This window comes from Protopterus annectens, chromosome 1.part0, assembly GCF_019279795.1.
Source record: "Protopterus annectens isolate FY-2018-M chromosome 1.part0, PAN1.0, whole genome shotgun sequence".
Taxonomy (NCBI): Eukaryota; Metazoa; Chordata; order Ceratodontiformes; family Protopteridae; genus Protopterus; species Protopterus annectens.
The window spans coordinates 853,594,247-853,612,169 of NC_056725.1; the positions used below are offsets into that span (position 1 = coordinate 853,594,247).

Below are 17,923 nucleotides of genomic sequence, written 5' to 3' on the forward strand. Positions count from 1 at the left end.
GATATAGCTAGGAAATATGAAGATTAGACTATTTTTTTGTACTGATGCCAGAACTACTCTACTGTATTATTTTAAGCATTTCTCTGTGATCTCTGAACTCTTGACTAGCACTGTCTAGTAAGAAGTATTGTCTTGTGTTTTATTATTTATTATTAAATATTTTTAAACCTTTCAATTGTGGCTGTTTTGTGTAGAGATAATTTAAGCTCTAAGAGTACATTCCATGTATTTAGTGATATTGTACAAAACCACTCCAATAGCCTTGATGTTCAGTCACACTTACCATTTGGATAATAATATTGCACAGTATAATTGGACACCCTTTCATAAGGGCCTTTTAGTAGTTGATAAATATTAGTGGGTCGTGGTAAGTGGTACTACTGTATAGTCTGGGTAAAAGGGGCTCAGCTGGAGAACCTGTGCCAGCCTTCCCCAGGAATGTCTGTGTGGTTGTATATAACTCTTATCTCAAAGTGTGTGTGTGTGTGTGTGTGTGTGTGTGTGTGTGTGTGTGTGTGTGTGTGTGTGTGTGTGTGTGTGTGTGTGTGTGTGTGTGTGTGTGTGTGTGTGTGTGTGTGTGTGTGTGTGTGTGTGTGTGTGTGTGTGTGTGTGTGTGTGTGTGTGTGTGTGTGTGTCACGAAGCACTGGTTGGACAGACAGGGTGCTGGAGGTTTTAGCTTGCCCACACTAGGCTGAGATCTGGAGCCTATAGCTGTGCCAGTGGGGAGTCTCATTGAGGATCTGGAGAGAAAGGGAGAAAACAGCCCCAGACTGACTGTGATCTCTGTGTGCTCTTAAGGGAAATTGTACTTTACTGAGTGTGTATTTATTATCCTTTCCCCTATATGGACGCCCCTCACTGGTGTTAGTCGTGAGGATTGAGGCTCCTTGATTGCTGAGCCAGTGCACGGGCATCACAAAGCTTATAGGTTCGTAAGCTGCGAGGTGTATATTAAGCTAACAACCACTAGGGCCCTTATAACCCTAGCCATGCAACCCAAATGTGACCCACAAATTTGATTTATATTAGGCGTTAATTTACTGACTGCCTCTGTCCATCAAAGACATATGCACCAGACCAGGGGTGAATTTCCAGTTATCATCAAATGGTCCAAGTTACACTTAAATAGGATTGGGGGGGACTCTACTTCACATGGATGTGGAAGCAGTTTCAGAGAAAGTAAATTCTCTTAGAAAAAAATCTGTCTCTTCAACATGTTCTATTTATGTTGCAAACGAAATGTAGGTCTTTTAATCTAGTAGATCTGATGTTGTTCGCTTTGTGGATGTGCAAAATGTTCATCAGACCTGAGTCCAGGGATGCCTTGTATGCCAGGCAAAGATCATCTCAAGGAAGGCTGTATGATACCGAGTAAATAGACAGGGCTTTGAGGCAACTAGCATAGGAAATTGTGTTTACTTCCTTTATTTTTTTTTGCAAGGAACCTTTGTGAATGTTCCAGTTGCTGCATGTGTCTGGTCAGGTACATACCGAAGGGGGTATTATAATCTATGATGGGTCTTATGAGGGCCGAGTACAGTGGTATGATGACCTCTCTGGAACTACATGTTATGCCCTTACTTATAAGTTGAACAACATTTAAAGATTTTCTTGCTACCTTAGACATGTTGGCAGAAGGCTAGGTTTTTATCTGCATGTGTTCCCAGATTACTGACTAGTGAATCAACTTTTAAGAATGTTTGATTGATTATTTAGTTTCCCCGGGAGGCTTCTCAAAAGGTAATGTAATGCATTTCTTAGTATTCAGTTTTAAACCATGGCTTTGGCACCAAGTGTTTGTCTGCATTAGGCCCACCTTAGGGGTGTTCTCTTCTTGGGAAGACTGCTCCCAGTTTGCAGACATCTGCAAACTTGGTTAGACAGAGGCCTTTAACATTGGTTTTGACATCTGAAAAGTTGATGCCAAAGGAAAGTGGGCCCAGCACAAAGCCCTGAGGGACTCCACTAGTGTCTGGCCACTCTGTGGAGGTGGCCTCACCTAATATGAGTTGTAATATGAGTTGTGGTTACATAATAATTGTATTGCATTAATGAAAATGAAGTCAGCAGGTTCAGATGAGGTCATAGCAGATATAATCAAGATGTTGGGTGAGTTAGCAGAGAAATGGCTTTAGAGGGCCTTCTTAATAGTATTGAGAGAAAGCCATATCCCATATTACTAGAGAATAAGTATTTTAGTGCCAGTGTACAAGAACAAAGGAGACATTCACAACTGTAGGCAGTATAGAGGTATCAAACTCCTGTCACATTGCTGGAACGTTCTAGAGAGGGTGATTGATAAATAAATACACAGAGCAGACAAAAGTATTGTGGAAGATGAGCAGTTCAGATTCAGATCACAATGCATCACAACTAGTCCAATGTTTGTAGTGAAACAGATAGTTGAGAAGAAGCTAAAACTGAGGAAAGTGTCCACCTGGGCATTCGTAGGTGTGGCTAAACCATATGACAAGGTCCCCAGAAAGCTGATTTGGGCAGTCCTCCAATGGTTCAAAGACTCAGAAACATTGGTAGAATTTGTGCAGGCTATGCACAAGGCCTCAATGGCACATGTACAAACAGTATGTAGACTCCCAAAGAGTTCCCAGTGGGAGTGGGTGTGCATCAGGGTTCATCTCTGAGCCCACTGCTGTTCATACTGGTAATGGACTATATTAGCAAACAGGTCAACTACGTTGCTGTATGCAGATGATGTGGTATTACAGGCAGACTCTGAATAAGAACTTCAGTAAATGATAGGGTAACAGAATGCAAAACTGAAGGCTCACAAGATGAAACTGAGTGCAGACAAGACAGCTGTAATAGCAGCAAATTGGGGAAATAAGAAGAAGCTGAAAATTGAGATAGAAGGGAAAACAATGGAACAGGTTTGCAGCTTCAAGTATCTGCGAGGAGTAGTTGATAAGAATGGAAGTCTGAATGAGGAGCTCAAAGCTAGAATCTGAGGGACAGCAGCTAACCGGCACAGAGTGTCAGGGTAATGTATGACAGAAGAATGCCAAAAAAGCTGAAAAGTAAGGTATATGAAACAGTGGTGTGACCAGTACTACTGTATGGCACAGAAACCTGGGCAGTAAAGGCAGAGCAGTTAAGGACACTAGAGGTGATGGAGATGAGTAGTAGGATGCACAGTGATGGACAGTCAAAGACATGAAAACATCAGAGCAGAAGCACAAATAGTTCCAAGTACAGATTAGGTCAAAGAGAACAGAGTACAGTGGTACAAACATGTGCAGGAAAACAGAAGACAAACTGGTGAAGAAGATTTGGAACAGACAAGAAGAAGGCTAAAGGAAATGAGGGCATCCAGCAAAGAGATGGATGTATTGTGTGAGAGAAGGCCTGCAACAGTCAGGCATGACTGTTCAAGGTAGGAAAGTGGAATTAAATCAAAAGAGATGGTGACAGTTGATGTGATACCCCTACCCTTGTAAATAATGGTAAAAAAAGGGGTTAATGATGATGATGACGATTGAGATCCTGTCACTTGGAACTACCTCCTATCTGCATTACTCTTTCCTGTCTGATGATTGTGTTATTATTTTACTGAAAGTATCGATACCTTTTTAAGTAACATGTTGAAATGCTTACGTTTTGGGTGGGTTTGCAATAATGGCTAAGGTCTTCAACTCATGGACATAAGGTAGTGGGTTTAATTCTGACCTCAGGTTTATTGGCTAGGCTTAAAATGGCTGTTTGGTACAGCTAGCCTAGTATTCAGCTATTAAATTGGTCAACTTCTTGAACGATTTACTTGATTGACCCATTATTGATTATGTCTGTTAAAACTGAAGAATGTGTTGTGTATGTGTAATTTAGCTGTTTATTTGCTTTATTCCTCTAATCATCCTGTAAAAAAGGTCCTTGACACAGAAGGACAGTCCAGTCAATAAAACATAAATAAATAAATAGCCAGGTATATCATTTTGATGATAATGGATGTTCCTATCAGTAACACCTTTAAGGATAAATGTTTTAAAAAGTGTTAAAAATTAGTTTATATACATATTATTGGCATTTTTATAAGAACAATCCATTATTTTGTGTATTATTATGCTTTTATTTCTGTATGTACTTACTAATTTATTTCCGCTGCCTTTCAAACATTAACAATAAAGAAATGAAGAACTTGCAACTTTATTTCCAGCGATTCTAAATCAAGTCACACAGAATATAAAATAAATCAGTATACAAAGGTTTAGACATGATCACCCCAAACATGACACATATAACAAACCCTTAAAGAATCATAAACATATTCAGAAGTTTCAACTCTCTGTGGATGCTATAGGTTTTTTAATATGTGAATATTATGAATCGTGTTTTTTCCTGCACTTTTCTTGCAGACAATAAGGATATATTTTTATACCATGGATATACAGCTGCAGGAAAAGCAGCATCTTTGGGTTAGCTTGCAGCAATCCAGGATTTATTATGGATCTTTCAACAATGGCTCTGACACAAGCTGATATGTGTACAACTGGAGCTGTGCCCAAGACCATTAAACTGGAGGAAATGCAGTAAATTAAACTATTGAAATCCATGTCATTAATATCTTGGTGAATAACGTTCAACTAGCATTCATCACATTTTGAAAAATCCAAACAGTAGTTTAATTTTGTGAGATGTTAATTATGTTGCAACTTTCAGTTTAGTATAAAACTCTCCAGATAGCTATTTGGCACAATCCAGTTTATTCCCAGAAAGTAGAGCAGTGAATGCTGGGGAAATGGATTTCCCTTGTGTTAGATGCAACACAGATAGTGAAGATCTGGGGTAGATGGATTATACCCTTAGTTAGCAAAAGTGTTTGCAATCAGACTGCAGCCAAGGAGAACTTTCTGTACATAGGGATGACCTCTGTCTAGTCTAATGAGCATTCTTTGCAGCATGCCATTGGCTAATAATAAAATTAAACTACTTGTTACCTTATGCCTCTTGCATCTTCACAGGTAAGATGTTCTTCGTGTTTCACTGTTGCAGTCATCACATTTGGGTTATCCCTGCCAGGGTAGCCTTCGGCCAGCCTGAATACCAGAGACTTAGTATTTCTGCATTGGTTGCTGTCGCTTGAGGACTGACATCAGGTCTTCAGTAGTGTAAAGTAATGCAGCCGACGCCATTACATCAGTCTTTCTTGCCATGAAGCCCGAAGCAGAAGCAGTTTGCACAAGTGCCAGTCGGCCGCTACCTGAGTTTTCGTCTACCGAATTGAAGTTGAAGTTTTCTAAAGCTAAGTACCCCGTTGGGGATCTTTTTCTTGCACTGATGTCAGAAAAAGTTAATAATTGTCTCGTCTGTGAAAAACAAATACCACACCAAGACTTCCACCCTTACTGCATCACTTGTTTAGGCCCAGACCACAAAGTCCCTCGTTGTCGCTTCTGTGCTTTGTTTAATGCCAGAACTATCCATCGTCAGGCCCTTATTGTAGCCAGATATTTTTGCTTACAGCCTTCAAATTCTGATATGGCTTCAGTAAGCCATCTGACAGCAGATCATCTGAAAAAACATAAAGATAAAGACAGAGACAGACTGCACAGGTCGAAACCTACCGACAATGCTTCCATTAAGCTAGTCATCAGTTCTCCAGTCCTCAGTGAGGCACTTTCGGAGCCCCTGATGCCCGCTTCTGTTGATTCGCAGGCTGCTACTGGGACCCTTTTGGAGTCCGGTATGCTGCAAAACTCTTCTTCGACTAAGGATCCTGTGGTCGTCTCAACCTTGGATGGGTCCGGAGCCACTGAGCAGGCACCGGCTTCCGAGGAAGTCCTTTGCACTACCGAATCTCAACACAAACAGACGTCTTCTTTCATGACTACCATTCTTTCTAAAACTACCAAGTTGCTTAGGCCCCGGGTACGAACTACACCCAAGAAACCGACGACCTACTGTCAAGCTCCTGCTACCTTGCCTCAGTCTCAAATGCTTAAAATGGCAGAAGACCTTATCATGCTGATCAGGGGAAGCCAAGCTAACCCCTCCAAAAGGAAGAGAGATCTGTCCCCTGTAGTTTTGTCTGAACAAGAGTCATATAAATCTGATGCATCTGAATATGAAGACATGCAACCCCTCTCCACTTATGAGGATTCTGATGTAGAGGATTCCATTCCTTCAGCCTGTCCCCCAGAGGATTTTTCCTTTGGGGAAACCTTGCATACCTTAAGGGAGCATTTCCAATGGGAGAGTCAGGACTACCCCTCAGACTAAAAAGAGACTCAGGGAATTCCTAGATCTTCCACAACACAAACCCTTGGCCATCCCCCCAGTCCTGGATGTTTTCCTCGAATCCAGCTTGACTCCTGATGCCCTTCCTCCTGCTCCCAGAAAACCAGACAGGTACTATAGAGTCCCTGACTCACACAAATATCTTTTTAAAAATCCTACAGCTGACCCTTCAGTCATTTCTCAAGGGCCAAAAGGAATTAAAGCAACTTCTACTAAGAATCCCCCCACCCCCCAGACAGGGATTCCTGAGCATTGGACAGATGGGGTAAAAAAGTATACACCTCAGCTGCTCTTGCTATCAGGGCACTAAATTCTCAGTTCCATATGCTTAAATTATAGCAACAAACCTTGGAACTCCTTAAACAAAAAATGTCTTCCTTTCCTGCTTGGGCAGAATCTAAAGATTTGCAAGAGTTAATGCATTCTGCAAGTCAAGTAACTAAACACACCTTCCACTGTGGTTTTGATGCCCTAGAAGCTTCTTGCAGGTCAGCAGTCACTGGATCTGTCATTAGAAGGCAAGCATGGCTTAAGGAACTGCCCCTGCCAGACCATGTCAAATCTAAATTGTTGGATGCCTCCTTGCACAAAGATAACTTATTTGGCACTAAGGCAGAAGAGGTCTTAAAAAAGATGGAAGAAAAAGCAAAATCTATGCAAACAGTTAAGGATTTCTTGTAGGTCCAGCCCCCTAGGGTCAGCAGGCATTGTCTCTCCAAATACTGGTCCTTTCTTGCTCCCAGTAAACTGGCCCAGCCTAGGCCCCATGGAAGAACCCCCCCCCAACAGCAGCCCCAGGGAATGCAGAGATCTAAGCAGTTGACTACCTACACTTCAAAACCAGGGAGTTCTAAGCCACCCTATTATGGTAAAAATGCACAATGACTCATCTCCTCCACCCTCTCCCTCTGCCCACCTTCACTTACCCCTAAGAGGAAAACTCTCCTTTCACTCAAGCAACTGGGCCACCATTACCAAGAGCCACTGGGTTCTGAACATTGTGTCTCAGGGATACAGATTTTCCTCCAACACCCTTCCAACCCCAAAAGAGTTCCCAGATCTACCACCAAATCAGTGGGCAGAGGCTCAAAAGCAAATCCTTTCCCCTGCTCTCTATGAGGGCAGTAGAGCATGTTCCTGCAGAACAGATTGGCCAAAGTTTCTACTCCATACTTTTTCTGGTGCCCAGAATCCTCAATCTATCCATTCTAAACACCTTCCTGGTGATCGCAAAATTCAAAATGCTCACCCTCCAGCAACTGCTATCCATGCTGTCCAAGGATGCTTGGCTAGCCACCCTAGATCTAAAAGAGGCCTACCTCCACATTCCTATCAGGGAATCATGCAGGAAATATCTCCACTTCAGGGCAGGATCTCAACACTTTCAGTTCTCTGTGCTTCCCCTTTGGCTTATCTACTGCTCCCAGAGTTTTCACAAAATGTCTGGCTCTGGCCATTGCCTTTTACAAACAAAGAAATATTCAGATTTACCCATACTTAGACACCTGCCTTATTCAGGCAGATAGCCAGGAGAAGCTGCTCAAGCACCTGGCCTTTGTAAAGACCCTACTAATCTCCTTAGGGTACACAATCGATTAATAAAAATCCAAACAGGTGCTCACCCAAAGGATAATCTTCCTGATAACAAGTCTGAACACAGATTCCCAGATGGCATACCTTACTCCAGAGAAACACATTTTCCTGACAGCCTACTTCTCTAAACTAGCCACCAGGCTGCAGCTAACTGCAAGGAAGGTCCTGCAAGCTCTGGGGTTTATGGTATCTTGCATACTACTCATTCCATATGCCAGACTGCATATGAGGAAACTTCAATGGTACCTAAAGAGCCTTTGGTGCCAACACTCTCAGATCCTGGAAACTCTTCTACCTATAATTCCTTGCCTCAGAAAATATTTTCTTTGGTGGGCAACGGCATGCTCCCAAAACAAGGGAATGCCTTTCTCCCCACCACCCACCATCCAGACCCTCACCACAGACGCATCAGACTACGCTTGGCGTGCACACCTGGACGGCAGGTGCATACAGGCCCAATGGAGCCTACAACAAATCCCTCTGCACATCAGTCAAAAAGAGATTATGGCTGTGCAGCACACCTTGATAGCTTTCAAGCCCCTTCTTTCTCCAGGAGCTCTCCTGATCAAAACAGACAACACCACATCACATCAACAAGTAGGGAGGGACTCACTCCTACCATCTACAGGCTGGCCATGACGCTTTGGCACACAGCTTCTGCCATGCAACTACACCTGTTAGCACAATTCCTACCAGGCTCTCTCAACTCTCTGGCAGACCATTCAAGCAGAAATCTTCTGTACCTACATGAGTGGCAACTCAACAGAAGTACCTTCACCCTAATAACTCAGAAATGGGGAACCCCGAAGGTTGACCTATTTGCCTCCCACACCAACCATCAGCTCAACAAATACTGCACCAGGGAGCATCACTGCATGGCTTGAAAAGTGGATGCCCTGTCCTTCCCTTGGGTCAATCTATCGGTCTATGCCTTTCCTCCCCTACCTCTCATCCCCCAGGGTACTGCTCAAAATAAGGGAGGAAAAACCAATGACCATTCTTATAGCTCCAGACTGGCACTGGCAGCACTGGTACCCCTTGCTGTGCAGCCTGTCCTCGCTACCCCCATGGCATCTTTCTCAGATTCCAAACCTCCTGACCCAGAGGGAAGGGGAGTTCTTGCATCCCCAATTGCAGACACTCAGTTTGGCTGCTTGGCTTATTCCCTAACTCCGAACCAATCTGCCAACCTCAGTAAACAGGTTCTGGATGTTATCCATAAGGCCAGACATCCTAGTACCAGAAAGTCTTATGGTGATAAATGAAAAAGGTTCTGCACCTGGATCCAGGCTAAGGGAGCCAATATGGCACAACCCTCCCTCCCTCTCATCCTGGATTACTTAGCTGACCTACTACACAGTGGCCTCTCTTTCTCCTCTATAAAAATTCATGCCTCTTCTATTTCTGCTCATTTTCCCACTTAGCAGCCCCTTTTTTCACATGCTTTGATCAAACAGTTCCTAAGATGGGCTAGCAACTTGAGGCCACCCAGAAGGGCACCAACACCAGCTTGGGACCTTAACTTTGTATTGGAAAAGCTCACCCTGCCCCCTTTTGAACCAGCTTCTTCTAAAGAGCTAAAATTTCTCTCCTGGAAGACAGCATTCCTTCTGGCCATCACTTCAGCCAGAAGAGTCTCTGGGCTGCAAGCACTCATGGTTGTGGAACCCTTCATCATCTTTCATGCAGACAGGGTATCCCTCAGAACTCACCCATCCTTTATGTCCAAGGTGGTGTCCAGTGTGGCTCTCAACCAATCCATTCATTTGCCCACCTTTTTTCCTAATCCCCAGAACAAGGGAGAAAGGATTCTTCACTCTCTAGATGTGCACAGACAGCTCAGATTCTATCTAGACAGGACTAAATCCTGTCTGATCAACTGCTGGTTAGCTTTGGTACAGGGGCAGAAGGGAAAGCCATCTCCAAACAAACTATTTCCAAATGGATAGCACACTGCATCCATTTCTGCTACAAACAGCATGGAAATCCATCCCCAAAGGGGGTCAGGACACACTCCACCAGAGCAGCTGCCACCTCTGCAGCTTTCCTCAGAGGAGTCCCCACCAGGGACATCCTGGAGGCTGCCACCTGGACATCTGTTTACACTTTTACAAAGCATTACCACCTGTCTCTCTTCTCCAAATCCAGGGCAGGGTTTGCCTCTGCAGTCTTGCAGGGCATCCTAGCCACCCCCTAGTTTCATTAACTGCTCCACCCTTTTCCTCAGCTTTGGGAACCAACCCAAATGTGATGACTGCAACAGTGAAACACGAAGAACATAGTACAGTTGTGTACACTTACCATAAATGTAGATGTTCGAGTGTATTCACTGTTGCCATCCTGGTCCCCCCTCCATCCCCCTTTCTTCTCTTTCTCCTTTTATTACCTTTCTAACTTTTTGTTCTCCTTTCCTTACAAGGGACTTATTGGTATTTGTTTTCCACTGGTGGGATTTCTTCCACCAAACCCTGGCCTCCTACTTGGGGAATTCTGACAGTTTAGGGCAAGAAAAACTGATGTAATGGTGTCGGCTGCCTTACTTTATACTACTGACGACCTGACATCAGTCCTGAAGTGACAGCAACTGACGCAGAAATACTAAGTCTCTGGTATTTGGGCCGGCCGAGGGCTACTCTGGTAGGGATAACCCAAATATGATGACTGTAACAGTGAATACACTCAAACATCTACATTTATGGTAAGTGTACACAACTCTACTTTTGGATCATTGCAAGGACCTACAAACCTAGTTTTTGTGAAAAGAATGAAGAGCATATTTCACCTCAGGGGATATTCTCACACATGAGATGAGGATGGGAAGTAAACACTTATTGTATGCCAACTGATTATTTTTCTGTTCTAACAGTCTGCCCAGGATAATATTAAAAATCTGAGTAAATGGCATTAAAGTAGAATACAATTTGCTCCAAGCATTTAATTTTTTAGCCCTCCATAGCAAGTATTTTATGTTCAGAAAGCTTAGAGTCAATATTTTATATATATTTAATTTCTGCATTGATCACTATATCATGTAAGGAAATATAATGGAAGCTCTGAAATGTCCCTCTTTAATGTTTATCCTTCTGAATAAATGGCTGCACAGTGAGCATTTTCATTAAAATACACGGAGATTATCTTCTTTAAGTTTTGATTCATCTTCCACACATTTTCATCTCCATTTTAATTAAAAAAAATAGGTAAATAATACTTGTGACTGATAATATTTTCCATAACAGGACTCTGAATTTTTTTCCACTTGATAAGCAGCCATCATCCACAAAATAAGTGGTCTATAACTGTATAGTTCCCAAGATATTTACTCACCATGATAACAGGAAACCATAGTATCTAATATGAAAAGACTCGTACTGGGCTATGCGTTTGATCCAGCAAAGTTAGCTTGTTGTTCTAATAATGAATAAAACATGGATGTGAACAACAGAATAGAATGTGGAAGAAAATGAAACATCATAAAAAGAATTAATAAAAGTAGGAATTATATTTTATCATTGTACTCACACAATGTACTGAACCCCAGTCCCCATCAAATTCTACAGAAAGTCATATATTTGTGTTTTCTAGTGTTTTCTAATTGAGAATGCCTATATAACTGTCTGCGTGAAGAATAACAGCTTCATTAATAACATGTAGCCAGACTGGATTCCTTTTCTATTTCAAAGTTCTTGATGCATTGACTATAAGATGGAAGTGTTGTTTGTAGGGATAGAAAATTATACTACAGATTATATATTTAATTTGTAGATGTATACATATCCTGTAAGATAATATTGATCCTATTTGATCTGAATGACTTTGTTGACCCCGACAACAATGACATTGTCCCCAACGTGCTTCAGAAAGCCCTGACTAGTGTATCATGAAGTGCTGTAAACTGGAGAATGAAAGAAAGAATGAAGGGAAAACTATAGATTTGGTTGATAATTAAATAAATTCACAGAACAGATTATGCAAGCTGCTTATCTTCTACTGCAGACAGAAAAATGCAATATTATATGAAAAAAATATATTCTTATTACATACTCATTTTCAGTGCACTAGTGATACTTCTGTATTACTTTAAAGATCAAATTAAACATTTTATGCCTAAACATCATTTTCAAGAAAAGATTATTCACGTGCATCTTCATGCATGCAAACACTTTCCTGTTGAAAACAAACTTTTTTGCAATAGTTATTAAAAAAAAAGGTTAAAACTACTGTTAGACACACACGTCACAAAGCACCACCCTAACTGTTTGCTGTAATTGTGAATTGCAGGTGGCATGTAATTGCATCATTGTTCAGGTAGACATTAAGATAACAGTAAAATGTTAATAACTGTACAGTAATTAGGTCATTGCCAGACTGCTAAATTAAGAGTCTGGCAGAAAAACTACCACACATAGTTAATTATTTAGCAAACTGGTAATTTAACAATTTGACAATTGCCTAATTAATGTACAACTATCAACACATTACAGTTATCTAATTAGTGCTTACCCATTTAATGATATACTTGCACACTACCTGTACTTCATAATTATAGCAGGACAGTGGTGAGGTGTATTATGCCTTTTGGGTTTGATGACAGTTTTAACTTTTCTATTTTATTGGTTTGTTTTTCAGCAAAAAGGTGAACACATACATCTTGATAGAAAAATGAAGTTTAATCAAAAACCTTTTCCCAATAGTTTATTAATTTATAATTTGTTCTGGCCATAAATATCATTACTGGGAACCAAAGAGAGCTCAAACACTATGCAACAATCATTTTGATACGATTTTCTTTTTCAGGCAAAGGTTTTTCTTCCAACATTACAAAACAATGTCATTTACAGTTTAATATTTTTCTTGTTTGCACTGATTTAAAACTGAGGTATTTTGAAACTAGGTTTTCTTTGAGCAGCTCTTGAGACAACTAAATAATTCCCCATTCTGAAATGCAAGTGTCTAAAACACATTTTGTGATCTTTTTTTCCCCATAATTTAACAAGTAGCCAGTTTATGTCACTTCTGGCTTTGAGATGTTTTCTTGGTGATGCTGATGGGAGGCTTGCCATATGGTTTATAAAGATTAAGCACCTTGTTCAAGAGCAGAAAGATCATTTCAGTAGGACTGGTATCAAAGCTTGCTCCTAGAAATATTATTCTTTGTATGGGGGAGGGGGTAAAGGATTTTTGCAGGTTTATTATGATACCTAAAAGAAAAATAGTGTTATAGATGCCCAATAAAACTTTAGATGTATCATTACATTTGTTCAGGTATATGATGAATTGTCAAGCATGGAACTACAAAAAGAAATCTGGCAACATGGAATGTAGATATTTCTAGTGGGAAATCCAGATTTGGATGTGTAGATAAGTATTCTGTCGAGTCTGTTTTAGCCAGCTGTGATAAAATATTTGTTCAGGTGGAGTAAGGTTGAAATATGACAGATTCCCAAGCGTGCAATAACCAGGCTAGATTAATTTGGTAAAGGACTTAAGCTTTAGACAGGCCACGTGAGTGTTAAACACTGGAAAATAAACTTCCCAACCTTAAATATTAATATTTCCATTGGGATGTCCATTGTAGGGTGTGATTATGCATACATCCATGTCAATTGTTTCTCTAGTTTTCTGGTTTAATAGAGGGAGCAGCATTGTTACATCTTTTGCTACTTATTAATGGCAAACTATGACAGGTTCTCAACTTGTTTTTGTTAAAAAACACAAAAATACTGACTACAACTGATACTTTTTTGAAGACTTGAGATTCACTGTAGTGTATTTTTCCTATTGTTTGAAGACTAGATGCAACTGCTCATGGGTGGAAGGTGAATGTGGAACCGATCCTTGTACATGTTTGTATGAAATTTATTTTGAATAACCCCTGGAAATTATTTGAATATCCTACTTGTCTAAGGTAGTCTGTCACCAACTTTTGATGTCATGTGTAAATACTCCCCTATACGACAGGCAAGTAGCAAAATCTAGGGGAAAGGAAGCAAGATAAGCATTTTGACATGCATTAGCAAGGCTGGTACATTTTGAGGAGTATCTTATCCTGTTGTTCTATACCTTTTCTGTGCTAGTAGATGCCTTTCTTCTTTCTATAAGAAGGCTTCTTGGGGGTCAAAGTATTTTTATCATACTAAATAATACTAGTGTAACACAATTACTTTAATGCAGTGTTTTTCTCTTTTCTTTTAACTCATTAAGGACCTCCACAGCTTGCTTGCTAAACTAGTCTGGATGGATATGGACATCTAGAATCATTAACGCTAAAAAAAAATACTCATATGGATGGCAAAACTATGCACAGAATAAAAAAGTAAATAAAACTAGAAATTAACTGTAGAGTGGCACAAAACTGTATGAATGCCAAAGAACTGCAGTTTGTATGAGTTAATAATTTTCAGTTTTATAAGATTTATTTGGTGTTTTGCGACACTGTGCAATTAATTTCTAGTTTTATGTCTAGAATTATTGCCTTGACATCCTCCAGGAAGAGTTGTCTCTCAAACAAGGCTTTTACATTTAGTTGCATTTGTGCCTATGCAGTCTGCAATGGAGAGGCTAGATCAAGAATTGTTTCTTTGCTATCCAAGTTTGAGAGAGATGACTTTGTTTCCCCTGTTTGTTGCTGAGTAGAGTTCTGACGTGTGATGTGACTCATGCAACTGATAGCTTAGTAACTAGGTTAGAAGAAGTTTAAGCCATTATACCAAATCTGTTGCATGGCTACAGTCATAAATGGACTATAATGGAGTTAGACAGGGCTACAGTTGTATATTTATTTTTTATTATTATTATTTTTTTTTCCTTTTAATGTTATATGATTATACACTTAGCATTGAGGAGGTGTAACAGAAATACCTGATGATAGCTTGTCCTGGTTATTGGTTTTGATCCACTTGACTTTGTATTGGCAATACTAAAAACAGACAAGCAGCAGATGGATACAGACTTGCGAAATGAAATCCTTAGTAGGAACCCACTTTCCAAAAATAGCAAAGTTCCATCCATTATTTCCCAGTCAGCAAATGAACAGTGTGATGACAAAAAGACTACATAAATCACCCACATAATATATGCAGGGTGGGCACTGCTGATTATGTCACATATCCTCACAGAAAAGAATGTTCGGGGACAAGATACTCAATTTATGAAGACATTTACTGTGAGTGGTGTGTGAGGGCAGTAAATTAGCAGACAATGACAAGCCGGGGCCAAATGAAGGAAGCCAGGCTATTGTTGAGGCTATGGAATCATAGTAACTGACTATATCTGAGGTGGAGCAAATGCTGTTTTAACAGGAAATAGGCAGGTTCAGGAGGTAAAATGGACAAAGACTCTTTTGGAGAAGACAGTTTACTGGGGCTAGGACTCTCAATTGTACTGAATGCTACAGCTATGACTGGTTATGCTAGGATGAGAGCACATACCCCCTAAAATATGTTAATTGGACAGTGTATTTTTTTATTTGTTTCTTTCAATACCAGCAGCCCACATTTCAGCTTTTATTTGCTGCTAGAATATTTATTTTAGAATTTTGATATTGAGGGTGGTGTACGTTTGCTTTTCATCTCCAAACTTAATCTGCTATAGCTCTGTTAATGGCTGAAACCAGAAAAAAAGTGCTATTGAACAATGTCACAAAGTGAACTGAAACCTCTGTTCTGTCCAGTTTATACATTTTGTCAATCTATTTTTTTGCAATTGTGAGACAGATGTAATGAGGGACACCATTTAAAAAAGCTTTGAAAATTGTAATAACTATCAGAGAAAAACGCTATACTTTTTCATGTTATGACATCTTTATCATGAGTGATTGCATTTAATAATATAGTTATATTTTGTAGCATGTATGAATAGAATGACAAAGTGACTGCCTATCTTACGGAATAATAAAAAGATTATGTGGGTGTAAATGACCTGAGACATACCTGCCTAGACTATATGACGAGAGACATCATTGAGCTCTCAGAATTTGTGTCACAGGCTGGTAAGAGCCTGACATTGAGCAGCATTCTACCTTCCCCAAGGATGATGCCACAATATGAACAAAAGATGACTGACTTTAATAATTGGCTAAGTTTCTAGTGTCATTCTAAGGGGGTGCAATATTTGTCAGCATGGGAGGAGGTGGTCAACACACCACACTGCTTTGCCATAGATGGTCTGCATCTCTCCCCTCTAGACTGTTGAATATTAGCTAACACATTGTTCTCCCCCATGTGCCTTTTTTAGCCAAAGCTAAACTGAAAGTACTTCTGACATAGCAAACTAAAACCTAGAAAATCTAAAGGTGTTACTGCTCAATGCTAGGAGTCGAGCCTATCCCTACAAGCTCTACTCACACTAAAGAATACTAACACAAGGTGCACAGAGATATCTGAGAAGTCACTGAGACATGGTTTAAAGAAAGCACTCCTGCAGTTCAAGGCTGTAATACCTTTCACACATTTAGACCAGCTACTACAGAGAAAATTACTAAAGGCTGACAAGTCTCAACTTATATAAAAAAATAAATGTGTCTTAAGGCTGACCAAGCAAGACACTTCACTTGAGATTCTCCACATTCAAATTACCATAATACTTACCTGGTTGAGGAATACCATGATCAAGAAGGTGGCTACCCCAAGGTGAGGCAGTTCCATAGCACATTTAGGTTGGGCTGACCCCTGTGATTTCCCCAAATGTGGGAAACTCAATTGCATAATTTCTGACAGCGGGGGACTGCATTTGCGCAGATCCCTGAGAAAAAAAAAATAACACATTCATATCACCATAGCCAAAATCCCATACCACTTCTTTGCAAGCTATAGGTCTCCCTCTATGACACAGGAAACCCATAATATGTATTTAAACATATTGGAAACAATCACCATCCAACCCAATACCATATACATGGATGACTTCAATTACCCCGCTATTAACTGGGAATCATATACGACACCAGATGTATAGGCACAGAGATTCCTGGATTTTGTAAACACAAACTGCCTGGACCAGATTGTCAATATACCAACCAGGGGTACAAACATGCTGGATCTGGTCCTCACTAATATTTGAGAGTGATGCACACTTCCTAGTGTAATGCCCTCTCTGGTAATGTCAGACCTCAAAATGGTCTTTTCTGTAGTAAAAATAAAACCTGGAACCCCAGCTAACCCTGGAATATTCAGAAACTACTCCAAGGCTAACTTCTTATTATTAAGTGATAACCTGGAAAAATGTATCACCACCTCTCTCATTAGGAATAATTATCTCAATAACTGAGAACATAAAATTGTGATCAATGCCCTCAGAGGACACATGTTTGGCTAACGCATTAGTGGCAACACCATTCCTAGTATTTAAAAAGTGTTCCCTAATTCTTCCTTATTCCTAATGAGAGGGGTGGTGATATAAGGAACCATACAGAGACCTCTGAAACTAGGTGGATTATCAGATTAAGAGCTAATAAAGGAAAGGGCCTCAATGATAGAATACCCCTGAAACCAGTTTTGAAGAATAGGAGGCTGTTCAAATGAAATTAAATTATTTTAATGAATGACAGAGAAATATATTAAATATATATATTTTAATTGTTTTTAATTAATGCATTTTATGCTACAATGTTCATTACGTATTTATACCTGAAATGTTTTTCTAGTATGACTTTGTGCATATTGTAGAATGATTGATTTTACTTTAAGTATTAATTGGCTTGATTTGATTGGTTTGAATACTGCTTAAATATAGTTGGGTAGGATGTGTTTGTTTGAAGGTCTGAAAAAGTGATATGTGTATCATGAAAGCGCTTACCTGAGTGAATAAATTTACCTTGGATTTTACCTACGTTTCATTCATTCTTGGACTGTGTTTAAACTAGGACATTCTGAGCCTTGGTTACTTCACCATTTCTTTGTGGATTTTAAAACTGTGTACACTGCCTACACTGACCTGGCCAAAGCATTTGGCACAATACCCCACTCTGGCATTGTTGACAAACATGGTATGTTAAGTATAAACCCTTATATCACCCAGTGGATAGCCAGTTGGTTCATGGATAGGACCCAGGAAGTCAGAACTAGGGAATCCACCATTGCAAAG

General features: G+C 40.1%; 1 protein-coding gene and 1 non-coding gene across 4 annotated transcripts in view; both read left to right on the top strand.

Moving 5' to 3' along the window:
• FILIP1 (filamin A interacting protein 1) overlaps positions 1-17,923 on the top strand; it is a 1,235,241-nt gene that overhangs the window by 1,078,859 nt on the left and 138,459 nt on the right. The gene's annotated exons all lie outside the window — the stretch shown is intronic.
• Positions 16,421-16,585, top strand: LOC122801973. Its single transcript, XR_006364832.1, has one exon. It is a non-coding gene; the product is annotated as a U1 spliceosomal RNA (small nuclear RNA).